The sequence below is a fragment of the Lactuca saligna genome, chromosome 5, assembly GCF_052625555.1.
Source record: "Lactuca saligna cultivar CGN05327 chromosome 5, ASM5262555v1, whole genome shotgun sequence".
Classification (NCBI taxonomy): domain Eukaryota; kingdom Viridiplantae; phylum Streptophyta; class Magnoliopsida; order Asterales; family Asteraceae; genus Lactuca; species Lactuca saligna.
Genome location: NC_136421.1, coordinates 313,983,127 through 313,990,419, shown reverse-complemented (window position 1 = coordinate 313,990,419; position 7,293 = coordinate 313,983,127).

The window sequence follows — 7,293 nt, the reverse complement described above, 5'->3', positions numbered from 1 at the left end:
AAGCAAAGAGGAACAACAAGAAGTATGTGAGATCATGTGACAAGCGTTCATATCAATCAAAGACATTATTCAAAGATATTCTTTTCAATTCTTGATATACATCAATAAAGCTTTTGCCCAATTGGCATAGAAGACATGCAATTTCTGATTAACATCTTGTTAGATTTCAGGCTTATAGTCCTGTCTAACCATTTGCCAATGCCATAGAATAGAAGTCATGCTCTTACGAAGACATGCTCTACATGGCCAGAGGCTACGTAGCAGTACCAATGTGAATCTAAGTCCTTTCACTGATTACATGGTCAAAGTTATTATAATTGCTATAAACATAGCGAATAACACGAGAAAATAACTCAAAATGATAATACTGAAAAGCACATAGCACATATAACACATAACATACAATTGTTCCTATATATTGAACTCACCTTAAGTTAACCGGGGGTTAAAATAGTAATTTCGACAGCACTTCGGCTTTAAATATGCCTTTCTATGTTGAAAACCGGGAGTTTGTTTGAAAACCGGGCCCTGCGAAGGTAGGGCTTCAAAACCGAAAAGATAAAATTTTCGGGCTTCTCGGGGGTCTCGGGACGTGTTCCGGGTGCTAAAATTGATTTCGGGGCTTCGGGGAAAGTTAATATGAAGAAAATATGGAAAGAGGGGCTAAAAGTGTCAAATTTTCAAAGTTAGTCGGAAGATCTCACAGGTTCCTTTATATAGGGTCGAGGTTCGGAAGTCGGCTAAGAAGCGAAGCAAGCAGCAAAGGGCAGGTGGCGAGAAGAGGAGGCTCGGATGCGAGGTTCGGTGGCCAGATGTCACACTCGCGAGGAGGCCAGGTGCGAGGTTCAGAGGCGTGACAAGGAGCGAAGCGTCAGCAGCTCGTAGGCGAGACATGGCTCACCTCATACACGCCACATATGTGACACTCAGAAGGCTCCGGTTGGACCTCCCTTTCGGTCCAGTCACAGTCCGACACGCTTGCTTCTCTGATTGGGCCACGACCTCGGTGATGTAGCACTTCGTGCGAAGTGACGTGGCAGCGACGAGGACTCCGGTGGCTGGTACTGTTCATGCGAAAATCTCGGAAATTGAGCCATGAACTTCTAAAATCCATAACTTTCGCATACGAGCTCTGTTTTTGATGTTATTTATATGCACGCGTAGCTAAAATTACGCTCTACAACTTTCGTTAAGACTTCGTCGGCTAATTTTGACTTTAATTTTAATATTATTATTTTTAACAGACCGGGACAGGAAAATCCGTTAAAAATTGATAACTTCTTCATCCGACATCCGTTTTCGTCATACTTTTTACCGTTGTACTACATATGACGAGACCTTCAATTCTCGTTTAGGATGTATCGGTAAAATATCGCTCGATCTAAAATTCGAGTTTTTAGTTGTCTACTACTAAGTTAAAACTTCGAAAAATCATAACTTCCTCATACGAAGTCAGATTTTGGCGTTCTTTTTATCGAATTTCTCGGTTTAACGAATACTACGACTTTCATTTAGATTACTAAGGCTAAAAATTAGGTTATCAAAACCTCACTTTTTACGTCATTAGGCGTCGTGCCGGTTTTGTCGCGGATCTTCGGTTGGTCATAACTTCTTCGTTATAACTCGGATTTTGACGAGGTTTTCGCCTACAATTTTCTAACGAGATTCTCTACAACATTAAATAATAAAATTTTACTTATTTAAAATTTCATATTTTCGCTAAATTTCACTATTTGGCTTTTAATTGGAATCTCATAAGACTTCCAATATTTTCTGAGTGATTCTAAACATAGTTTTACTTCATTTCTAGTAAAAACCATCTTTTAGAACTCAACACTTAATTTTACATAATATTTCACAATTTTATTCATTACAAAACACGATTTTAAAACGTGTATGTTACAAATGTCATATCATTTAGCGAGATTTTGACGAAAAATAAAATCATATCCTTGACATTTGTTTTTTCAATCTTATGGCAAAAAATTGTTCTTCCGGTTCCTACCATTTTTTGAATTCCTACTTGATCATATATATATATATATATATATATATATATATATATATATATATATATATATATATATATATATATATATATATATATATATATATATATATATGAAATAAGTTAGGGTCAATCAATAACTTTTTCTTAAATAAAGTGATATATTATTTCAATAGAAAAAAAAACTTTTATGACTTTACTTGTTTCGTTTTTAACTAAGTTCTTTAAATTAACTCAAATTCACAAATTTTTAGCTATATAAATTGAAGATATACCTTTAAGATTCACAAAAAATAATTTGGTTGAATTCATCAAAATATTGAATGATATGATTGCATATACTGAATATTCTAAAATTGATTTGATTGCATTAAATAATAAATTTAAATTTGATTTGATTATGTTAATTATGGATAGTTTTATGAATGAAACGTATAAACGTCTTTATGACAAATTTCTAGATACAGTTATGTTAATATCGTTAAAACTTCAATTTGTCTTATTTATACGTTGAGACATTTTTATTATTCATTTGAATTAATTAGCTCAGTTGATTTGTTTGGTTTTTTATACCACGAGAATATGGCGCGATTCACATCAATGGTGGTGTTTAATGTGGTGTTTATCGTTATCATCGTTTTATCAGGTATTCTTTTATGTTTGTAATACCCATTCAATAGAAGTGGGTGTACAATTAATCTTCCCTGGAAATTATCAAAAAATTGCAATTATTTATGAAAATGTCATATCATTTAGCCAGATTTTGACGAAAAATAAAATCAAATCCTTGACATTTAATTTTTCAATCTTATGTTATAAAATTGTTCTTGCGATTCCTACCATTTTCTGAATTCCTACTTGATCATATATATATATATATATATATATATATATATATATATATATATATATATATATATATATATATATATATATATGAAATAAGATAGGGTCAATCAGTAATTAATAAACTACTGATCTAGGATATTATTTCAATAGAAAACAAAAGCTTATATGACTTGACTTGTTTCGTTTTTAACTAACTTCTTTAAATAAAATATAACTTAAATTCACTAATTTTTAGCTATATAAATTGAAGATATACCCTTTAAGATTCAAAAAAATAATTTGGTTGAATTCATCAAAATATTGAATGATATGATTGTATAAACTGAATATTCTAAAAATGATTTGATTGCATTAAATAATAATTTTAAATTTGATTTGTTTATGTTAATTATGGATAGTTTTTTGAATGAAACGTAGAATTGTTTATGACAAATTTCTAGATACTGTTATGTTAATATCTTTAAAACTTCAATTTGTCTTATTTATACGTTGAGACATTTTTAATATTCTTTTGAATTAATTAGCTCAGTTGATTTGTTTGGTTTTTATACCACGAGAATATGACCTGATTCACATCAATGGTGGTGTTTAATGGGGTGCTTGTTGTTATCCTTGTTTTATCAGGTATTCTTTTATGTTTGTAATACCCATTCAATAGATGTGGGTGAATAATTATTACAATATTTTTTTGCTTAAATCGACCAAAATTAAAGTTTATATTATTCTATATAAGAAATTGGTTTAATGATATGAAATTTGACCTAAAGAAATGATACTTTTTTTTGTAGATTAAATGATGAAACCAACAATAAGTGACGGTGTGTGTACACAGTTGCTAGGTTTTAAGCCGAAATGGTGCGATGGGGAAGATGTATCAGATGACTGTTGGGATGCTTGTAGGTATAGACATGACCAAAGTATCGTGCCAGAGTGTTTTTATGAAATACTACTTCCTGGAAATGGTAGCGCTTGTAAATGTTATTGGTCATGTTAATTAAAGACGTTTCTATCTATTAACATAATATATAAACTATTTTTATTTTAAAACTTGTGGATATGCAAATTCTAAGGTAACTTAAATATAACAAGAACTTAATAAACTATTTATCATTATAAAAGGACACCAAAAAAGGGAATAGTATGGTTTATGTTAGATAAAATACAAAGTTTACAAACGGAGATCATTTCAAGGGGAAAGTTGAAGATTAATATTAACTAGAGGTGACAATATTGATACATATTTTTGTTAAAAATATGTTGATATATGTTGCAATTTATCTTTAACTTGCTAAAGTTGTAAATTCATAAAACGTTAGAAATATTTATAATGAACAACACGGGTTTTACGTCGTCATTATTGCCTATCTTGATTACGTTATGTATTCGAGGTCGGTAATATAATTTTATTTTATATTTCATTCACTTATATCAATTTTGTTAATCACAACTCGAACAACTTCAACATATTTCAAATTTTTGTGCAAATATATATACAATAATTACGTCTCCAAGATGATGTTACTTATTTCATAAAGTCGTTTCTTCTTACTATGTTTCCCTGGTTATACATAAAATCTTTAATCATTTGGTATATCGGATCCACTATAGGTTTGCTTTATTATTGATATATTTGTATTTTCTAAAACATTGTCTTAAGTATGTGTGACAAGTCAACCAATCGCTATGTATTTTATCCAACACGACACAATACCCCAAAAAACAAGCCAAAAGCCGAACACCATATGATACGATTTCATGTTTTTTTTTTTTTTATTTTTTTTTTTATTTTTTATTTTTTATAATACAAGCACGACAAGTTAACAAAAACAAAAAAATGACAAACATGCCAAAAAATAATAAAAAACATTCATTTTTTTACTTAATTCATGCTTAATCATATAAACGTATCCCTGCACATAAGAGTCACATACAAACATAAGTTAAAAAGCTAAATAAAGTTTGAGATATAAAAATGAACTAGGTTTAAACTCGATGAAACTACGGTTAGAAAGAAAAAAAAAGACACTATTGATAATTCCAAATCGTAATTAGTAATCAATTCTTTGCAAAAATTAATTATTTTACAAAGATATACGTTTTGCCTGTAAATTTATGATAATTACTCAAAATTAATATATACATTCATACGGATATTCGATTGACGTTATGTATGTGTAAATATTTGATAAAATCATGCTTTGTTACAATGTAATAAAAATCTAAATTAATTGAACCTTAATCTATTATTGGTCGTTTTTGCATATTTGGTCCTATTTTACATGATAGTTGACAATAAATACCAACCAACCTTGTAAAGTTAATCTATAATAGCAACCACCTTTGTAAAAAATAGGTTGTTATAAGAACTTGTTTTATTTTCTGTCATTTTTTTAGATTTGGTCCTTTGTTAACGTCAAATTTTATAATAAATCACAACTAAAATTTTCAAGTTTGTTTATAATAGCAACCACTTTTGTAACAAAAAGGTTGTGATAGCAACTTGTTCTATTTTTGGTATTTTGTTTCCAGATTTGATTTTTTTACATGAAATTTGATGTCAAATAGAAACTAGAAATTATTAAGTTTTTTTATTCGATGATTGTCTTTAAAATAATTTTTTTTGTAACTTTAGGTTTGTACCATTAACGATTTGGTTTACCATTATGTAGAAAACCGTAAATAATAACGATGAGCGGACGTGCCTTGATAACCGAAACCATACCCGTTTTGCTCTAGGGTTCGGTTATCGGTTAATCGACATTGCAAAATTCGGTATTGGTTATGTGCATCTAAATCCGGTTCAAAAACTGAAACCGGATTTAGAATTTAAATGGCGCCATCCATGCAATTTCTTGTATTTCGAAAAAAAAACCAAACCATTATCAAATTATACCCTAAACAAAAATACTCTTTCCTTTTTTAAATTAAGTAAAAACATGATTCCTAATTAAGTTCAATATATATATATATATATATATATATATATATATATATATATATATATATATATATATATTATTTTTTATGCTAAAAATATCACTTAATAATTTTCTAGAGATAAAATTGTCAAAAGGTGACTAAACTTTGAAACTTTGCCCAACGCTCATTTTGTTATTGCGTTATAACTATCATGACAAAAACTACACTTTTTTTATGAGAGCATAAGGAAAAATTCATGTATTTCTTAAAAGAACAGGTTTATATTAGAATAATGTTTCCATTTTATACAAAATTTTTATAATAAGAAAATACACTAAATATATCTTTTATAGTGTTAGTTTATCATTAACTTCTTAATAAAACTCATATGTAGAATATTTATAGTTATAGTATGCAAATACAAGGTACATTGTTATTCTTAGTACATTTATATCCATGATGTCCCATGCTCAAACTATTCTCAAAAAGTATATTGCTATTGATACAAAACGGTTCAAACTAAAGACATTGCCTGATGGTCCAGGAGTTCATCGACGGTCAAGTAATACACTGATAGTCCGAGAATAATGTATCAGAGTGTAAAAAACATAGTGATAAATAAGTTAGTAAGGAAATGAAGATCTTGAAGAATAATGTACTTGAATAAGCAAATTTTAGAAACCTGATACGTACAACCACTTGTAAAGTGTGTTGTGATTATCTTTTAACATACTTTTGGATGTTACATTTACTCCCCCAAGTTAATGAACGTAAACCAATTAATAAAAAATGGTGTGGATAGAGCATAGAGAATAACTTTAAGCAGAAAAAAACTTAAAAACATTAATTTATGAACCCATTGTGCACAATTAAACAACTAAACTTAAAAACATTAATTTATGAACCCATTATACACCATGTTTTCCATATTATGAAGAAAGAGCCAACAAATTAATTGATTACTTCTTTCTTGGCATTCATTCCTGCCCGCCCTTCCACTAAGTCTTCATACAATGATAAAAAATTTGGTCTATGTCCTATTATTAGGGGGAAGTGACAAATAGCATTATCTAAAACCATAATATGGCATGCTTATATACGACTCCTTCTTTGAGCTATAGACAAAAACCCTTCTCAGCTCTTCTTCTACTTAAATGAACTCATAATTCTCTAGCGTTTGGCTAGTGTTTCCTTGGCTAGCTACACAAGTGTCTTTTTGGATTATCGTAGACTAGATTTCCTATAACCCACACATAATGTGAAAATATCAGATCGAAAAGTAAACTTACAATATCCATAACGAAACGGGTTCACCCTACCTATATTATTCACCCAACACTTAGTGTATAAATTATTATTGAATATAATTTCAAAGACTAATAATTTTCAAAAACAAATTTTTGTCAAAAGTACAACTATATAATTTTAAGTTGAAGGAAACGTAGGATTTTGCCTGATGGTTATGTGTGCACGTGCATGGAACGTAATACGGATTCGAATGAATAATCATGTACGAC